General features: G+C 45.3%; 1 protein-coding gene across 3 annotated transcripts in view; it reads right to left on the bottom strand.

Moving 5' to 3' along the window:
- Positions 1 to 17,781, bottom strand: part of LOC137542104 (protein MTSS 1-like) — a 203,177-nt gene that overhangs the window by 90,810 nt on the left and 94,586 nt on the right. Inside the window, exon 1 of one of the 3 annotated variants that reach the window (XM_068263776.1) lies at positions 12,302 to 12,337. The exons of the other annotated variants lie outside the window; for them this stretch is intronic. The gene's annotated coding sequence lies outside the window, so the exon portion shown is untranslated. Of the gene's footprint in view, positions 1 to 12,301; positions 12,338 to 17,781 lie in introns of those variants that run through there. 3 annotated transcript variants of the gene reach the window in all.

Raw genomic sequence — 17,781 nt, 5'->3', positions numbered from 1 at the left:
AGAATGCACGTGAGCCTGCGGGGCAGGAGATCTTGCCTGCGTCAGGTAGCATATGATCCAGGCTGGTAAAGAGGACCTCTCTAAAGGGCACACTCAACAGGCATCCAAGGAGGACATTGGAAAAAAACAAGAGATACCATTTGTGGGAATGAAACAGCTTCTCTTTAGCAATGAGTGACAAAAAGAAATGATCATACCGGCAATAATAATAATCAAAATCCAATCCAGAGTTCACTGGTAAGGCTAAAGTCTGTTATGCTATCATTCTTGGGTTATTGCCATTGGCTAACAAAGCAGGTGATTTAGGCGCATGGCTCAGCAGGAAATGCCGCGTTTTGGTAATCGGGCACCCGTTCAGGAAAGTTGGGCGTCTGATGTAGGAGTAGAAGGGTGGGGTGGAGGCGTCCAAAATATAAGGGTATGAAAACTTTACAACAACGTGTAAATGAGACGCAATCGCTTACCTCTCCAGAAGACACCAGTTCAACTGGGAAAATATTTTCACGTTTCGCAAGTCATGGCCCGCTTCCTCAGGTCAATACAAAAAAATGCAGCATAACGGGTAGAGTGTGGGCGCCTCTATTCTTTATCAATCAGACCTCCTTCAGCTAATAGCTTTATAGGTTTCTGGAAAGTGTATTGAACTACAGGAGAGCCACTGTCCAGTATCTGGCATGACCTGAACAGGGATGGTGAACTCCCCTTCAGGCTTATACGCTGGTTGCAGGAACTGCAACCCATCTTTGTAAGTATATAACCATATATACACTTTATAATAATAATAATAGCAGTATTTGTATAGCGCCTTTCTCCTGTCGGACTCAAAGCACTTGCGAGGCAGCCACTAGAGCACACTCAATAGGCAGTAGCAGTGTTAAGGAGACTTGCCCAAGAAACTCCTTACTGAATAGGTGCTGGCTTACTGAACAGGCAGAGCCGGGATTTGAACCCAGGTCTCCTGTGTCAGAGGCAGAGCCCTTAACCATTACACTATCCAGCCACTTTAGACTCCCTATACCTAACAATACTGCACCATTGGCCTCCTGGTCTCTCTTGGTCCCTACAAGAACCACCAACTGATGTGGAAGTAGTAACCGATCAGCTGCATAAATAGATACTAAATAGGTTTGTAGTACAGAAGCTGATTGGCTGCAAATAGCGGGTGCCGCAGGTAAAGGTTAGGTTTAGACATTAAATGGTGGGATTCGTTTGAGGAGGGGGATTAGATTTAGCCTCCCAATAGGCTGCTTGACCAAGTCATACGCAAATGTACTGCCAGTTTCTGTCTGGGCAAAAAATGATCACAGGAGACAGCTTCGACCGCCAAATGCCCTTTGTTTGTACAGGGCTAAACTTGGTAGGCCCACTTCCTTCCCTAACAGTTGACCATAAAAAATATAAAAATGTGTGTTACTATAATTAGTGGAGGCGAATGCAAAGCATATTAATGTATCTTTATTTACAGCACATAGCATGGCTAATCACAGTAGCCACAGGCCAGGAGGGGGCATGTGTGGGGTGGCAAAACACAGCACATACAGCATGTGTATAAGATGCCCCCTGACGGCCCCTAAAGACCCAGCACTTGCCATCCGTGCAAGTCATCCCTCCTCCTGTCCCCATAGCAACAGATGCCTCTAAGCTAGCAATGCATCTGTACAGCACTCAGTACCAAACTGTTGACCGAGGATTTGAGTCCTGATTGGTGTGTGAAGTTGGCCATACATCTAGCAATGATAGACAGATCTGACCATCAGACTTTCTCTGATTGAAGAGAGGTCTGTCAGCTGCTCATACACCCAGGTCAATTCCCAATCAATTTCAGCATGAAATCTTGCGGGAATCGGCCCAGTGGTGCCGCCTCGTCGCCCTCGACACTGTCCCCCCTAATGTAAAATGTGCCCCACCCCCGGTGCCCTGTACGTCAATACTTTACCTGTCTGTGCCCGCTTCTGGTTCAGTCTCCGCACTGCCTCCCATACCTGCGCCCCATGTGGTTGCTGTTGCATAACGTGAGAACATGTGTAACGCGCCCACTTTACGCTGGAAACTGCAATGGGATGCAAAAGTTTGGGCAACCTTGTTAATTGTCATGATTTTCCCATATAAATCGTTGGTTGTTTTGATTAAAAAAAATGTCAGTTAAGTATATCATATAGGAGACACACACAGTGATATTTGATAAGTAAAATGAAGTTTATTGGATTTACAGACGCAATAAATTGTTTAAACAAAATTAGGCAGGTGCATAAATGTGGGCACTGTTGTCATTTTGATTCCAAAACCTTTAAAAACAATTAGAATTCAAATTGGCTTGGTAAGCTAAGTGACCCCTGACCTATATACACAGGTGAATCCAATTATGAGAAAAACTATTTAAGGGAGTCAATTGTAATTTTCCCTCCTTTTAATTTTCTCTGAAGAGAAGCAACATGGGGGTCTCAAAACAACTATCCAATGACCTGAAGACAAAGATTGTTCACTATCATGGTTTAGGGGAAGGATACAGAAAGCTGTCTCCGAGATTTCAGCTGTGTGTTTCCACAGTTAGGAACATATTGAGGGAATGGAAGACCACAGGCTCAGTTTAGGTTAAGGCTCAAAGTGGCAGACCAAGAAAAATCTTGGATAAACAGAAGCGACGAATGGTGAGAACAGTCAGAGTCAACCCACAGACCAGCACCAAACACCTATTATTATTATTTAGTATTTATATAGCACCGACATCTTACGCAGCGCTGTACAGTATATATCTAGTATTATCACTAACTGTCCCTCGAAGGAGCTCACAATCTAATCCCTACTATTATCATATGTCTATGTATGTATTATGTAGTGTAGGTACTGTACTCTAGGGCCAATTTAGGGGTGAGCCAATTAACTTATCTGTAGGTTTTTGGGATGTGGGAGGAAACCGGAGTACCCGGAGAAAACCCACGCAGACACGGGGAGAACATACAAACTCCTTGCAGATGGTGCCCTGGCTGGGATTCGAACCAGGGACCCAGCGCTGCAAGGCGAGAGCGCTAACCACTACGCCACCGTGCTGCCCCCACCTACAACATCATCTTGCTGCAGATGGAGTCACTCTGCATCGTTCAACCATTTGGCGCACTTTACACAAAGAGATGCTGTATGTGAGAGTGATGCAGAGAAGGGCCGGCTCTAGCGTGGGAGCCCCCTTAAATATTTACTCTACCCCCTCAAACCTAGACCGGCCGCCTCCTCCGCCTATTTCCTGGTTCTGGAACGCAGATTCAGCGAGGCGAGGAGACGGCACGGACGTCATTCAGTGGGTGGTGCTCAGTGGTCATGTGATTGCTCTGTCACATGACTGCTCGACTGTGCGCAATTGGTTCTCGCTCCTCCCAGTCCTCCTCTACTTGGAGAGAGCTTAAATGCCACGCCAGCCCGCCTGCGCCATTTGTGTTTGAACTTTGAGAGAGGCACTGCTGTGTGTGCTCTCTCACTTCTTTGAGCGCTGGCTCCTGCTTGTTTTAAAGAGGAACTTCAGTGAAAATAATGTAATAAAAAAAGCTAAGCTGTCTCTAGTCCGCCACTCTGCCAGTGCCTGCCAGGCAGTCAGTCAGACGGGTCACTGGGCCAGTGCCACTGCCAGTCCCAGACAGAGTCTCAGTCAGTGTGCTCTTTGCTGTGAAAAACACGTAACAGCATAGCATATCAACCTTTATAGAAAAATATTTACCATTAAAAAATATTTATTTTTTGTAAATACACTAGCTGGTATAACTACATTACAGTTAGCCCCGCCCACATGACAACATGCCCACGCCCATTTCCTTGGCGCAAATTTCCTTATGATGCCCCCTTCCCATTTTTGACTGCCCCCTCATATGTGCCAGTCTAGAACCGGCTCTGATGCAGAGGAAGCAATTTCTCCGCCCACAGCACAAAGAGCCGTTACGAACATTATGCTTGGTTTCAAAGAAATCATGTCCTTCCCAGCCGGGGTACCTCAGCAAATCAATAGAATATAGAGGGTGTGGCCAGCACTCTTCAGGTAGATGATGTCACCCTACACCACAAACGCTCCAAAAGGATGGATAGAGTATGTGAATGAAGGAGAGACAACTGTAAGCAAGTCCAGCCCGGAGTCTCTGTAAGCAGAATACTGCCCTGCTGTAAAGCACAGCGGTAAGATTACAGTGAAGGATTGCGATGACATGAATTACAAGCCGCTCCTACTGCTGCCACAGTGGTGTCAGGTTAGTCCTGTAAATAAAAAGGTCCCTCCATATCAACAATACTATTGTGCAGTCCTTTCTTAAAACTGGGTCAGTGGAAACCAGAGAATGTTTTGATCTCTTAGCTGCGCTCAACACAAAACATGGACAATGGGAACGGTGCATGATGAGGTCTGTAATTCCAAGATTACGCCCCATTTCCTGTGGTGGTGGTGGTGGTGGTGTGGGGGGGGGGGGGGGCTGCTGCAGATCATCTTGTGTTCCATGCTTGTGCACAGGAAGTGAAGGGGGGGGGGGGGGGAATCTCCATCATGAGGATACAGTCAAATTCAAGCCCAATTCTTAAACAAATTTTCTCCTTGGGTCATCTTTTGAATCTTTATCGCTGTCCTGTATCCCCATCATTCTATGGCCAGAAAGTGAGAAAATGTATCCAGGTCTGACTAAGGCAACATCAAATACATTTTTTGTAGATTGTAGAGGAGTTAACATCCCTGACAAGTGATAATTGCTGCTCCTCAGTTGTTTCTAGGACTAGCATGTTGCATATAAGAGGTGCGCACACACCTTTGACAGATGTCGTCCATTGGTGTAGCCAACTATGTGCTGTGTTGCTATGCGGAGGGGAGTGTGTATGTGTGTATGTGTGCATGTGTACGTGTGTGTGTGGGGGGGGGGGGGGGATCTGGAGGGACAGTGATATCATGCAGTGGGCATGGGGGGTGGCACTAACAATGGGATCTGCGTCGCTGGGGGGTGAGTAGATCCTTTGCAGATTGGGTGCCGACAGCACCCATAGACACGCTTGATTATCGGTAACCAATCAACGGAATTCACCAAGTCGCCTGATGTATGGCCACCTTAAGTGTGTACTGACCTCTAGTCAGAACTCTGATCATAGAAGAATATTCAAACCTTTTTAAGCTGATAACATTTAGAGGATGAAAAATGGTAGAAACAGCACCTGTCATTCCTATTTAATGCAGAATAGGGAACACTCCTTTAACTGCAATATCCCAGCAGTACAGCGTCTACTAATTACTGGTTCATGGAGGGAATTACTGTAATAACTATTTGTGTCATATCTCATCCTTCGGTCCATTAATTAGTAAATCCTCTAGCGTTTCATGTACAATGCCCTGTAGCCTTTCCTTGACAGATTATTATCAGCTCCAGCCAAGTACAGGAATACCAAGCTGCAGAATCGATGTTCATAGCAGGCCATTGCATCATTCATGACTCAACCGTCCACAACATCTGAATGGATTTGTTCTCTTAGTCATCTAGCAGTGGTGGTGAACCTGTGTCGGCTTGTACGTTCCATTGCAGATCTTTATAAAAGACACGGAGGGGTCAAAGGAAGGGATAGGAAGCAAACAGAAAGATGACAAGACCGCCGTGCAAAATAATCACAGGTTACGTCTCCAAATAGAGGTTTTCATGTCTTTGTGGATGGCGACAGTAAAGGAGGATTCTGTGATGCATAAGAGTATGTCTTGCACAAGAAAAACAAGATGTCAAACTTGAGTTTAATCATCCATGATGGCGTACATTTAAAAATGTACATGTTGGGTTATACCGATAGTAAAATGAAAGCAATATTACTGAAATCCAGTCTCACCTTCCCTAAGGGCCCGTTTCCACTGGCGCGGTGTCTGCGCCGAATCCGCAGGGTTTCCCCGCAGACAAATCTCTAGCGATTCGGCCAGCATTTCCATCCGAAGCTGTGCGGGAGGCTGCGAATCCCATAACGGTGCATGGCACAACTGATGGGATTAGTCTGCGTACCCGCAGACCTGGAAGTGCCGCCGCGCGTCTCACAGACGCGTGCAGCACAAGTGGAAACGAGCCCTACCCTATCTCTCACACTAACCCTTCCCCCATGCCCAACACTAAGGTACCCCCTTCCTGCTTACAGCCAGGGCTGTGGAGTCGAAGCAATTTTTTTGATACCTGGGCTCATATGCAATTAACTTTTTCTCCCAGGTGATATTTCCAACTCGTCAATAAAATGCCTTTTAAATCACCAGCAAGCAAGAAAATACTTAACCACTTTGTCCACCACTACAGTATATCTACGTCAGCTGTGGCACCCTCCCAGCAACAGCCACGTAGATATACTGACTGACTTACTGACCTGCTGTGCACGATCGGGTGCGCTTTTTTGATGACATCATTAAGCCGGGACCCGGGTTACCCGCAATATGCGGCTGAATGCAGAGCGGTGATCGGGGGATCAGGCTTCAGGATAGTCGCAGGACCGAGGTAAGGTGAGTGAGACTGCTTGCTTGTGCAATTTTTTTAACTATTTCTGCATGGAGGGGGCTGCCTGGTGGGGAGGGGGGGGGGCAGGGGGGCCAGCTGGCTATAGATTCTTGGGGGGAGGGGGGATATGTAAAGGGGGGGTGCTAAACTGACAGGAAACATCTAAGTAACCAAGGGGAGGGGGGGGGGTTACAAATTTGGCACATCTGGGCACCTGGGGGGGCCTTAACCTAATACTGGGGGCACATTTGGCTATAACGGGGGGGGGGGGGGGGGGCAGCGCTAATCCTGGGGGTACATCTGGCTTTAATGGGATAATCCTGATCCCGGGGACACATCTGGCTATAAAGAGGGGCACTATTCCTGGGGGTGCATCTGTCAATCTATTCTGGGGGTGGCAAACAAAGGTGACACATCTGGCTATGCTGGGTGGCTGATATTGGGGAGTCATCTGGCTATACTGGGGTATTGGGATACTGGGGACACATCTGGATATCTATACTGTGGCGACTAACTGGTGGCACCGGTTTTAGGTTAATCGCACTTTTTATTTTTAAACAGGAATTGGTCAAAATTAAGAAATAATGAATTTTTTTTATTTTACCCCCTTTTTCCCATTAAAATGCATAGAGAGGAACCTTTTATTTGGGTCCAAATACCCCCCAATGAAAACTTAGTTTGTCTTGATAAAAAACGATATATAGATCATTTAAGTGACACGAGTACAGATGAAGTTATTGGTGATTAAAAAGGGACACCGCTAAAGCATCAAAACTACTCTGGTCCATTAGGGGAAAACAAGGTCTGGATGTAAAGTGGTTAAAATAGTTTTGATAGTTCTTTTCCACCAACTTTTTGGTACTTTTTCGATTGCAAAGTCCTGAAAAGTTATTCTAATTAGAAGATGAAAAAATAGTTCCAAGAAGAAAACTCAGGAGAAAAAGTGAATTGCATATGGGCCCTGGAGTCAGAAAAAAAATGCACAGACTCCGACTCCTAATAAATGTAAACTGTAATTAAAAGAATAAATACCCATCAATACAGAGCTGTAAGGGGGCCCCAACTACTACTTTAATCCCTCTGATAATGGGCTCCACCCTTCAGCTCAGGTGTTTTTGTCACTTGTTATGGGTGTGGAGATGATAATGGCCACACTTGTTTTATGACCAAGGTGAGATGGGCCCCCTGGCTGTGAAGGTCATCGGGATAGGCAAAGCAAAGGGTGTGAGCATTGGGGGGGCACGATTTGTTGTTACGCACTAGTCATAGACCTTGCATTCGTGGTCCTCCCATTAACGTTATGTAAGACATTCAGAGCCGACAACTGCATAATATTGCTCAGCCCAGCAATGTAAGGGCCTGGTCTGGCTCCTCAGCCAGCAGATGACTGTGTGTGAATGGTGTGTGTGTTCTGGCTGTACACGTGCTATAGGAGAGGATGTAACACACCCCACTCTGTGTAAATATTTCACTAGGCTGCTAATCATAACACCGGGGTGCCAGAAATGTTGCTAGGTGCAAAACGGTGCATGTTGTTCTCAGATAGGACAGGTCTCCAGTAGCCGAGAACTTCAGATCTTCATTTCCAAGAAGCACAGGAATGGCTAAACAAGAAGTTACTTAAAGGAGAACCTGTTTATGGTATCAACTAAATGGTATCCCTGATCTCTCTGGACACAGATATGGCCGCGGCAGCCTGGTGTTCGCACCAATCTGAGCTGCCAGTTAACTGTCCTCATGGCTTGTCTACCCAAATAAGTTAACAGTAGACAGGAGGCGGGGCTTTTGATAGCCAAGGTAGGACTTCCAATATCATAGAAAATGCATATTCTACCTTACTAGTGACCAGCAGAAGCCCCATCGCTCCTGATCCTCTGTAGGGGAAAGCCGAGTGACACAGTTGGTAAGTGGTTAAGAAGAGGGAAGCCTCTGGATCCTGCAGAGGCTTCCCGAGTCCCTCTGCCATTGCTGTGGGCGGACCCTGGTACATATCCATCAAGGGCTTGTTGGATTAGTTATCTGGCCATGCTCCTCTTCATGATCAAGTGTGGCTGAACTGCCCCTGTGCGAGTACAGCGGTGCCTGCGCAGTAGGCAGAAACCGCTCGTCCATGAGTCACAGGTGCGGCCATACTCGCGTTGGTGCAACACAGCACATTCACGCATAAAGAGGGGTGTGCCTGTGATCTCTAAAAGGGTCCAGGGCAACGGCCGTGGTCTTCAGGAAGACACGAGAAGCCTCTGAAGAATCCACAAGCTTCTCTCTTAGGCAAGTATCACAATTTTTCCTTTAGGTACACATCGGGTTCTCTTGCACAAGACAGAAGGAAAACAGAGAAATCCCCATTTATGTATCTAGAGCGTTTAGCCTGCCTTATTCCCCCACATCCCTGACTAATCACTACTGTAATTTGATCGCTCAGCTGTGTCAGCTGGCTGCCTTGACAGAGCAGCTAATTTGCAAACACAGAATGTTAAACCTATGTCTGCTTCCATTATTGCAGGATTTGTATCAGCTTTAACACAGAAATGTTTTTCTTTAAAAGTTATTATGCTGCTGCTTATCTTTTAGAGCAGAGGGGAAGTTCTGAGTTCAGGTCCGCTTTAGAAGAATACTTTTCTTTGGTTCTAGAGACACAAGCTTGGTCCTGCATGGGTTAAAGCAGAGGTACTCCGCCTTGAATTAAAATCCAGCACTCATCTAGGCTTCTGCTGCAGATTACCCTAATCAAAATGATATGCCGGCACTTACACTTCTCTTGAGGCCAACTGCTGGAAGGCTGTCAGTGCTTCACTGTCATTCTCAAAGGACACACTGCGGAGTGAGAGCAGCAATATGCAGCTACTATGTGAGAGGCAAGCCAGGGTGGCCACGCCCAGCACATCTGTTTAACTGTATAGGATACACAGCCCTTGTGATAGTGACTGGAGGAACAGATGTTTCCCCCCCAGGCCTGGACAGGTACTCCGTGACAGAACTTGCTGTTACATCTGTATGAGGCAAAGCATGTCAAATAAATCAATTTTCAGCCCAACCAAAATCAAACATGACAAAGACCTACGGTAACTCTCAAGATGTTTATTAGTGTAAATGAGAAGTATTAAATGTGGACTTTAAAACATTTAAAAACAAAACCCTATTGTACAGCTCTGTATCCATCCAAACAGGCTTAAGGGCTGGAACCCACAGGAGCGCTTTTGGCAGCGTTTTGGCAGCACTGCGATACGCTAGCAGTTTGCCAAAACGCTGGGCTAATGTTAATGGATGGGGCAACTTCCACAGGAGCGTTTGCGTTTCTCAGAAACGCAAACGCAGGACGTGCAGCATTTTGGGAGCGTTAGTGCTTCAATGTAAAGTATTGAACCGCTAGCGGAAACGCTCAGCAAAACCTAAACTGAGCGGTTTTGCTAGCGTTTTGCGGTTCAGCACACTGTAACAAAATGAAAAATAATTCACAGGACCAATCAGGATAAAAACGCAAAACGCAAAACGCTACGCACCCGCTGGGCAAAAAAATACAATGTTGCAAAACACGACCAAAAACGCGCATGAATCCGCTTGCAAACCGCTCAGACAAAACGCTAGCGGTTGCGTTTTGCGTTTGCTGTTTTCAGTGGGTTCCAGGCCTAAAAGAGTACCTCAGGTAACATTTACAGAGCCTGTCATCATGACAGTCTATCTTAAGGACGACGGGAGTAGGGGGGTGGGGGCACGACAACTCAGGCTTCAAAACTTAATTGAGCCAATGTGTTCATGTCACAGGTGATGATCTGCCCCCCTCCTTGGCAATGCAGTCGTGGACACGTTTTTGAAGACTGCCGAAGCTCTTCAGAACCCTCCACCTGCATTGCCACAGCTCGGCAGCCATCAATTAGGTAGCAGCTGCCAAGCTGGGGGATGGCCACGGCCTCGACCACAATTTTAAGAAAAAAAAATTCTAAGGCCTCATCTCTGGGAAGGGAGGGGTGGATTCGGAGGGATGACGTCAGAAAAGTTAAGTATTCAACCTAAGCCCCCTCCCCACCCCGCCCCCCATGAGCCACTTCCTTTACCACAGACTTCCACAGCTATTAGCTGCAGTTCAGTCCAGGCTCCGCCCCACAGCAGGTGGAACATCAGGAGGCTACTGAGCCAAGCAGCAGCAACCACAGCTTCAGCCTATGTAACCAAAATGTTTAAACAAAATGTTTTTAAGTTATAGATAAACAAAAGTAAGTATTTGGGCACTCTGTTTACTACCGGTAAGTGATGAGGTTGTATATTTACAGCTCTGAAAATTGCCCTTTAAAGCAAACTTGTTAATAAAAACAGAGTAGGTGGTGAAAAACTATAAAATCTGAGGTCACTTTCAGTGAAAACTGGACATCTGGATCTTAAGTAGTTCCAGACACTGCAATAAAAGTAAAGTGTAACTCAGAAAAAAAGTTAACCAAAGTTTTTAAGCATTCCTATTGGTCAGCAAAGTCCTCTATCATGTATAAAAGGACCAATAGGGAGGCTTGAGATGTCAAAGAGTAGTAATTTGCATATCATTCTCCTGGACATATCTCTGCAACAAAACCTTTATTTTGTCACGTCTTGAACAGATTTCAGGGATATCAGATTCAAGTTGAAGTAAACACAAATATTTTCCTATTCAACCAGCCTGGTTCTGCCCAGAGAACTATAAAAAGGATCATTTAGGAATATGAAAGTGACCAGGTTCTGGAAAGAAGTCCTCACGCAACAGAAAACCTTCCGTTTTAATCCGTAGAATAATATCCCCCTTCATCTTCCAGTCGCGCTTTTCCATCATGACAAACTAGGCAAATATTTTCTTACTAGCCTGGCTGCGTTACCGAGGAACAGTCATGCCTGTTTACGCTGAATCGCTGGCCGGCAACATTGCTTCCATCTTCCTGTGTGCCGGGGGGGGGGGGGGGGGGGGCTGGAGATAATGCCTCTCTTCTATAATCCGTCAGCCGTCTAGGCTGAAGGTGGAACGTTGGCCCAAAGTTTATTTATTACTCTTCATTTTAATGCAAGACTTAAGTTTTCCTACCATCTTTGACGGTAAACAGATTCAGAGTGAAGAGAATTTTGAAAAAGTCTGGAAGGGACAACCACTAGACACCAGGTAACTGTATAGGGGAGGACCACTAAACACCAGGGAACTGTATAGGGGAGAGAGGAAGGCCACTAGACACCAGGGAACTGTATAGGGGAGGGAGGAGAGCCACTAGACACCAGGGAACTGTATAGGGGAAGGAGGAGGGCCACAAGACACCAGGGAACTCGTATAGGGGTTGGAGGGGGGGGGGGGGGTAATAGACACCAGGGAACATTATAAGGTGGGAGGGGGCCACTAGAAACTGAGGTTGGCCCATGACTGGGTCCCAGTGTTCATTTTCGGCCCATTTTGTATTTTAATTTGACACCCCTGCATATATCAGTTGCCTGAAAGTTCTGCTGATCTCTATGGCTGTAGTGGTATCTTATTCACACAAGCATGCAGCTAATCTAGTCAGGCCTCAGTCAGAAATACCCGATCTGAATGCTTGTTCAGGGTAAAGGAGGAAGAGGCTCGGCGGGCCACCAAGGCAATTTGCATTGTTTAAAAGGAAATAAACATGACAGTCGCCATATCCCTCTCACTTTAGATTCCCTTTAATAACAGCCTCTGAGGGCAAATCTGGTGCTTCTGCTGGCTGACTTGCCAAATCATGCTATTTAGACTGCAAGTCAGAAGGGCTCATGATCACAGTCTGCACAGTCTGGCCAGTAAGGAAGCTTCTATCTTGGATATATTGTCATCGCTTAGTAATGTATCTTCTAGAGAGATAAAGACTCACTGAGTGCTGCCCATGACTAGGGAAACATCTGTTCCTGTGGATGCCTCTTCTGTCCGCAGAGCTGGGGCCTGACAGTCACATTCTCCATGCAGCAGGGATCACATGCCGTATGTCACACGCTGCCCTCTTTTCATGTCAGCAGTCACATGCACATGGCTCATCTTCCTCCAGGTAACATTAAAGCGGTATTGTCACCATAAAAATCAAATTTCAACATCAACTGGTCTGACTGTATTAAGTGATAAAGATGCTAATCCTGCATTCAAAACTTTCAAAACCTTTTCTGCTGTTATGATTTGGAGTTATCATATACCTTAGGAGCACTGGCTCTTTAGTAGTTGGTGCCAAAGAATTGCATGCTGGGGGTTCTTTTTATCTAGAATATATTCCTCCTCCTTCCTTTATTTCCCTGTCTGCTGCTTATCTGAAACCTGATCCCCTACTCACTTGTGTTTACAAGCAAGGCTGAGGTGACTCAGTGATTGGAGGAGACAAGAAAAAAAAGTAAAGGGCAGAAATGACATCACGAGTTAGCCTTTACTGTGGGCAAAAGACATGGCCTCCACCAGGAACAGAATTCTCATCATTTACTATATAACATTCACTGAAATCAAAACGTGGACAGTACAATACATGTGTTATGTAAGTAGATCAAGCATTTATCTACTTATATATGTGTTTTTTTCCCTGGAATAGTATGGCTGATCCTACTGCTTTAAACACAGAGGGCCGTTCAGTACTGCAGAAGCAGTGTATCGCTTTCTATCGCATGCCACGCCCCACTGATGACTTCAAGGTGGCAGATTACAAAGCGATCTTTCAAACGATCAGTCTGATCAGCGGTTTTGTTTGGGGCAACAATACTATAGCGGCAAAGGTGAGTATCTTTCTCAGCCTGGTTGTGCTAGCGGCTTGCTTCACAAACATTTAATACAGGTTTGCTTTAAAGTGGACCTGAACTTTTGCACAGGACAGAAGGAAAACAGAGACATGTACCCTGTACGCATTTAGAGATTTTAGCCTGTCTAATTCCCTCTCATCTGTGACTAATCACCACTGTCATTTGATCTCTAAGCTGTTTCAGCTCAGGAATCTGTGCAGAGCAGCTAATTTGTAAGCACAGGATGTGAACAATACATCTGCTTCCATGAAAGCAGGAAGTAGGCACACTGCAGATTTGTTGCAGGATTAGTATCTACTGTAACAAAGAAATGTTTTCCTTTCAAGGTTATTATACTGTTGCGTATGTTTTAGGGCCGGGAGGAAGTTCTTGAGTTCAGGGCTGTAATGCAAATAACCTCCCCCCATAAGCCAAATCTCTACGTAAGTTGTCACCTCCTTACATTTCCTCAGATACCATCCCACCTGGAACCTTTGCGCCTTCCAGGAGACCCTCCTGTCCTCTAGCTTAGGCACCTCCTATCACTCCCACATCCAGAACTTCTCATGAGCATTGCCTCTTCTTTGGAAGTCTCTCCCACGGCCTGTCCGTCGTGCTCCAAACCTGGAAATCTTCAAACATACTTTCAAAAGACACCTTTTCAGACAAGCCTATAATTTGTTATAGGTAGCATTGGCGGCTGACTGCCTTATTTGCAATCCCCTGCGTCTTGCCCCCTAATGTCTCCAGTCCACTACTCCCTAGAGAGTGTAAGCTTGCAAGGGCAGGGACCTCCTTCTAGTGTTTCTTATTCAGATGTAATTTATCTTATGAACATACACCAGTATTTGCGAGGTTTCAAACCGTACATCGACTATGCATGTATTTGTATTGGTGGATGTCCTGATTGCCATGGATGACAAGACACAGAACATTTATATCTTGTTTTTCTCCTGGCGGACTCAAAGCACCAGAGCTGCAGCCACTAGGACGCCCTATGTAGGCGGTAGCAGTGTTAGGGAGTCTTGCACAAGGTCTCTGTACTGAATAGGGGCTGGCTTACTGAACAGGCAGAGCCGAGATTTGAGGTCTCCTGTGTCGGAGGCAGAGCCCTTAACCTGGACACTATCCAGCACTGTACACTCCCAGCACTGTACACTGACACTTGAAGGACAATTTTTTAACCCCCCTGGCAGTATAGATTGTTATACACGTCAATACAAAACATGCTGTGAACAGTATTAAGGTACATACACGTCCATAGAAAACATGCTGTGATCAGTATTGAGGTGCATACACATCCATACTCTCCTGCGCTGTATAATAGACTCTTGCTTGACACATTTCGGCAAGTTACAGGAAAAATAAAGGTTATGAAAATTAATTTGATCACCTTTTGCACAGAATGCCTGGGGAAAGTGAACGCCAGGGGGTACAAATTACAATCCAGTGGCACTTGGCGGAGTCACCCTTTAAGTCTACAGACTACGTCGCAAGACTCTCGGCCTCACAGTAGTAAAATGAATGCATCTATTTAAATGACAGGGTCACGTCTCCAATTCACCTTTTTTCAGCACCCAGAAGAGCCGAGAATGATAACCAGATGACTAGGCCCCTTGTGCTATAAATTGCCACGTGTTGTGAAATGGAGAAGCCCCGATTCCATCTACACGAAAAGTAAAATGCGGTGGGACAGCCATACCAGATTTCATGCACCGCATTCTTTGGAAAAAGAGACATTCTTCACTATTTCCTAAGAAAGGAGAATTGCTCCAGGAAAAAGAAAAACACATTTATATTCAGACGATCTGTAAGTGTGCAGCTCAGCCAACTTGACTAAACAGTGGCGGGATTAAGAGACTGGAGCGCACTCTGCCCTCCCGGCCCACCTGCTAATTTTAGGCCCTAAACACACAGGCTGCGCATACAGGACAAGAAGGGTTATCATTGTTCCCTATAGAGAAACTGCAATTACCGTCTTTTTCCAATATACCAGACAGGGTCACTAGTTTCCTATATACAAATTACAACCTCGAGAGCTCCATCTGAACCCATGGACATAATACACTATACAGCCTGACATCAGTGCACCTCCTAATGCTAAACCAATGCACTGGTATGTAGTCGTTTTAAAGCGGACCTGAACTCAGAACAACCTCTTTGCTCTAAGAGAGAAGCAACAGCATACTAACCTTTAAAGAAAAACATTTCTTTGTTACAGCTGATAGAAATCCTGCAATAAATCTGCAGTGCCTCTATTAACTGCTTTAGCATCCTGGGTTTATAAATTAGCTGCTCTACCGAGGCAGCCAGATGACACAGCTGAGAGATCAAATTACAGTGGTGATTGGTCACAGAGGAGGGGGAATTAGACAGGCTAAACTCTCTAAATACATACAGGGTGTATTTCTCTTGGTTTTATTTCTCTCCTGTGCAATCATTAAAGGCCACTTTAGGCTGGCCATACACTTATAGGAATAGATTTCTTTTCGGAACATGGGGGGAAATCTATAACAGACACCGCACATAAATTTTTAATAGACGCCAGCGGCTAATCTACTGAAAATCGATAAAACCACAGCATTGCACTGTTCGATGCAGTGCAGTGCTATGGGACATTGATCTTCCAATGCTCTTGCTCCGCCCCAAATTAACCTAAATTTTGCATCCTGTCCAACCTATACTTTCAATCGATTTCTGGTCAAAATAGTTTAGAAAAATCGATCTGACATTTTGGGGATCGATTCCCAGCAGATAAATCAAATCTGCAGGTAGTAAATTGGAAAAATCAATGAGTGTATGAGGCCCTTAAATGTCTCTGGAATTTACTGAAAAGTTCTGCTACCAAACTTGTATATTTCCCGAAAGAACAGGTCAGTCCACCCTCTCCAATGGTATTTTTGTTCACACGTCATTTAAAGTGTATCTAAACTCTTGCACAGGACATAAGGAAAACAGAGAGAAATGCACCCGGTGTGTTGTTAACGAGAAGATCCTGTCTAATTCACCCTCATCCTCAAGTGATCACAAGTGTAATTTGATCTCTCAGCTGTCTCAGCACAGAAACTTGGCAGTCCTCGGCAGAAACACCTAATATGTATACACAGGGTGTTAACCCTTTGCTTCCATAAAAGCAGGAAGTAGACACATTGCAGATTTATTGCAGGAGTTCTGCAAGCTGTAACAAAGGTTTTTTTCTTTAAAGGTTATAATACTGTTGCTTATATTTTAGAGGAGCGAGGAGGTTCTGAGTTCAGGTCCATTTTTTTTTTTTTTCAGGTCCAGGTCCAGTTTAAGCAAAGGGCTAAGCTCCCTCCCCAGCACAGAATAGCCAATCATCAACAGCCCCCAACTTTGGACGAGAAACAAACACAGAGACCGCGCTCAGAAGGCTGTTCAATCACTGTATTAAAAATCAGAGCAACAGAGGCACACAACGTTTCGGGCGTAGCATTCCTCAGGTCAAGGTTGGACGAGGTCATCAAGAACACAGCCACTAAAGAGAGTTCATCCGAAAGAAGTTTTGTCTAGTTTTAGTAACAGCCACACACATCAAATGATTTGTGGTATGCGTAAGGTAGATGGTCATTATTTATTCCTTCAGATACACGCTATTTAATTTATGTGGGTAGTGGGGGAGTAAGCGAGTAAAAGAAAACCTTGGAAGCTGTCCATGTGCTTTCAGTGATAGAAGGGGCAGCTTTGGTGAGATTCAGATAAGCAATGATATGCGATACCCAAGCTGATTAAAGGACCACTATAGCGAAAGAAGTAAGCAGTTAAAATCTGACAGAACTGACAGGTTTTGGACTAGTCCCTCTTCTCAGGATTTTCTTTGATTTCAAAAGTATTTCCTGAACAGCATTTGCAAAACGATTCAACAGTGTCATTGCAAAACAATGGCACACTACCGATCAAACGAATCCCGATCAGACATGTCGGATTGAATCGAATCGATGACTCGAATCGCACAAAAAAATTGTATGGCGTAGAGGGGGCTTAACTGCCAAAATAACTGGCTGCTATCTTACCATTTTAGCAATTAGACTTAGCAACTGCCATTCAGGGAGTGTTTTTGAAAACTAAGAAAACCTTGAGAATCCCCAATGAGGAGATTGACTAGTTCAAAACATGTTGGTTCTGTCAGATTTTAACTTTTATTTTTGCTACAGTGGTACTTTACGGATATAAATCCATGAAGTTAAATCACATGAACAAGGTTTGTTAAAAACAGCACAGTTTTAAATTGTTCAGCAAGTCCTTGAGAGCTGATTGTGTCATGGGAGGTAATTTGGTTAGTGCCAGGCAGATCAGTATCTGCATGAGTAATGCAGATAGAGTGGAGCGTGTCAGGACAAGGTATGATCTGGAGGTAAGGTTGGGAGTGGCGTCTACACAGAGCTGGCTAGCCTGAAACAAGCTCAAACGCCGGCGGTCCTTAAGGCGCGTACACACACCATATTTCCGCAAACTACAGGTCAACAGCGCGTATACACGTGCTACTTTCGGCAGAACGTCCGCCCAGCGGGAAGGTCGTGTGTACGCGCCTTAACACCGGTGAAATGATGATTACGCCTAAAGAGCAATAGTGCCGGTCTGG

This window comes from Hyperolius riggenbachi, chromosome 12 (assembly GCF_040937935.1).
Source record: "Hyperolius riggenbachi isolate aHypRig1 chromosome 12, aHypRig1.pri, whole genome shotgun sequence".
Lineage (NCBI taxonomy): Eukaryota > Metazoa > Chordata > Amphibia > Anura > Hyperoliidae > Hyperolius > Hyperolius riggenbachi.
Note: the sequence above shows the minus strand (reverse complement) of the source record. Positions and strands in the feature narration are given on the sequence as shown.